The sequence below is a fragment of the Jatropha curcas genome, chromosome 7, assembly GCF_041381405.1.
Source record: "Jatropha curcas cultivar XTBG-Jc1 chromosome 7, XTBG_Jcur_1.0, whole genome shotgun sequence".
Taxonomy (NCBI): Eukaryota; Viridiplantae; Streptophyta; class Magnoliopsida; order Malpighiales; family Euphorbiaceae; genus Jatropha; species Jatropha curcas.
Window position 1 is genome coordinate 16207671 of NC_143157.1, and position 3427 is coordinate 16211097.

Below are 3427 nucleotides of genomic sequence, written 5' to 3' on the forward strand. Positions count from 1 at the left end.
GGTTTAGACTAATGCAATTACATATAATTTGCCCTTTATAAACACAGTGTTAATTAGGTAAAAAAATGCGAACTAATCGAGATTAGATGTACTGGAGGTACGAGGTCAATGGGATATTAAGACAAGAGTTCTTGCAAGGATTGGAGGCGTTTATATAGTTTACAGTTGGTAATCCCAGTTGTATGGATGGTAATAAGTTGAGGTGTCCATGTAATCACAAGAAGTGTCGAAATAGAGCCTTTTTAGACATCGATACAATTAAACTTCATTTATGCAAAAATGGGTTCGCGAAATTATTACGAATGGATACATCATGGTGAACCTCGAGTTTCCAGTGGGTCAGGCCACTCTATTCCGGTAAGTTTAGAAGGTCAGCCTTATCAATTTCAGTATGGTAATCAATGCAATGATATGGCAATCGATGTGAGAAGAGTAGAATGTCATTGGGATAATATGGAGGGATCGCCAAACGTAGTAGCACAACAATTGTTTGACATGCTAAGTGCAGCTAACAGTGAACTGTGGCCTGGATGCAAGAATCATTCAGTTCTATCTGTTGTGGCACGATTACTGCACATGAAAGTGGAGCACCATTTTTCAGAAAGGTTTTATAATGATTTTGTGCAGTTAGCAAAAGAAATGTTGCCTGAAGGCCATTCAATGGTTGATAATTTTTACCGGACAAAAAAATTAGTTTGAGGATTAGGACTACCAGTTGAAAAGATTGATTGTTGTCGTAATAATTGTATGATATACTGGGGCCTTGACTCAGAATTCAGAGACTGCAAGTTTTGTAGTCTTCCAAGATATCAACGACGGGGTCAACGGACTGGTAGAGTACAAAGAGAGAAGGCTTTCAAGAAGATGTATTCTTTCCCTCTTGTTCCTCGCCTTCAAAGGTTATATGCATCTAAGGCGACAGCTGAACACATGATATGGCATGCTTTGCATGAATATAAGGATGGTATAATGACTCATCCGTCAAACTCTGAAGCATGGAAACATTTTGATAACATTCATCCTATGCTTGCTGCTGATATGAGAAACGTGAGATTGGGGCTTTGTACTGATGGGTTTCAGCCGTTTGGCCAATCAGGACAACAATATTCATCATGGCCTGTTATTGTCACACCATATAATCTACCACCGTCAATGTGTATGAAAGATGAATATATGTTTTTGTGTTTTATTGTACTTGGCCCTACTAATCCGAAACACAAAATTGATGTGTTTCTGCAGCCTTTGATTGCCGAACTTAATTATTTATGGGAATATGGGGTTGAAACATTCGATATTTCGACCAATCAGAATTTCATAATGCGAGCTGCTTTGCTTTGGACCATTAGTGATTTTCTAGCATTTGGAACGTTATCTGGGTGGAGTACGGCAGGGAAATTGGCTTGTCCTCATTGCATGGAAAACACTAATGTATTTACACTAAAAAATGGAGGTAAACAATGTTGGTTTGATTGTCATCGCAAATTTTTACCAGAATCTCACCCTTGGAGGAGAAATCGACAATGCTTTAGAAAGAACGCGACTATTGCTGAACCCCCTCCGCCTGTGAAGTCTGGAGCTGAAATATTACAAGAAATTGAAGATCTGGGCCTTATGAAAGTTACAGAGTTAGGTGCAGATGAGGCAAATGGAAGAATTGGCAGGAATAGCGGGTGGAAAAAGCGAAGCATCTTCTAGGATTTGCCATACTGGAGTTCACTTCTTATCCGTCATAACCTTGATGTGATGCACATAGAAAAAAATGTGTTTAAAAATTTGTTCAACACTGTCATGAACATTGAAGGGAAAACTAAGGATAATGCAAAAGCGAGAGCAGACATGAAGGAAATTTGTCATCGACCAGAACTCGAGCAATCTGTACTTACTGGTAAGTTTCCAAAGGCATGTTATTGTTTAGATAAACCCCAAAGGCAATTATTGTGTGAATGGGTATGATCATTAAGGTTTCCAGATGGATACTGTTCAAATATGGGTAGATGTGTGGACATGAGGAAGTACAGATTGTTTGGCATGAAAAGCCATGACTATCATATTTTCATGCAAAGATTGATCCCTGTGGCATTCCGAGAATTATTGCTAGGGAAAATTTGGGAAGCAATGACAGAATTGAGTCTCTTTTTCAAGGAATTGACGATGACTGTTATCCGATGCGATGACATGAACCAATTAGTGCGAGAAATCCCAGTAGTGATATGCAAATTGGAGCGAATTTTTCCACCCGGCTTCTTTGATTCTATGGAGCATCTGCCGGTTCATTTGCCCTATGAATGTTGTGTAGCAGGACCGGTACAATATAGATGGATGTATCCATTTGAGAGGTGAATTACTAACATCTCATTCTAATCATTACATCATTTATTTCAACTCATACTTACATATTGGCATTGTACAATGACAGACACCTGCAGAAAATTAAAAAGAATGTGTGCAATAAGGCAAAGGTCGAGGGATCAATTTGCAATGCATATTTGGTGGAAGAAGCTTCCACCTTCTATTCACACTACTTTGAACCACATGTTTTCACCAAGCATCGGAGAGTGCCACGTAACGATGATGGAGGAGATCGAATAGAATCTGAGTTTGAAGGAAATCTAACAATTTTCACCTATCCTGGGCGTACGATTGGTAAACCAAAAAAAAGACGATTGACTGATGCAGAGATACGAGCGGCTCAAACCTATATTTTGTTGAATTGCGAAGAGATTACACCATTTGTACGTAAGTATACATATTGTAGACAGTCTAAACCCGGTGTGGGGCGTAGTTAAATCATACTTATGCTAATTTTGTTCGTTCAAAAACAGGAAATATATCAATCTTTTGCGGCTTCAAAATCCCAATTTGACTGATACTGCAGTTGATGCAAAACTGGAATCCGAATTTGCAAAATGGTTCAAATATTGTGTAAGTTACTTTTAATAGTTACTTTCAATGTACACAACATGGAATGTACATTTATTAGATCTCACTCGTGTCATTATTATTTCCCATAGGCTCGAAGCTCGGAAATCGATATTGGTAACAGATTCATTACGGATCTAGCAAAGGGACCTCTACCGGTAGCTAATGCCTACTTTGGCTACTTTGTAAATGGTTACAAGTTTCACACTGAGGGTTATGGGAGAAGCAGAAAGACAATGAACAGCGGTGTTTGCATAAAGGGATCAAACTACAGTGACGTGTCAAACGATTTTTATGGGAAATTGGTTGAGGTTTTAGAGTTAGAATATCCAGGCCTACCAATGAAGTGCACAATCTTATTCAAATGTGAATGGTTTGATCCTACGCCAAACGCTAGCACGAAGGTTCATCCTAAGTATAATCTGGTAGATATTAATCAAAGAAGCAGATATACAAAGTATGAACCTTTTGTGTTGGCAATGAAAGCTGCACAGGTGTACTATGTCCC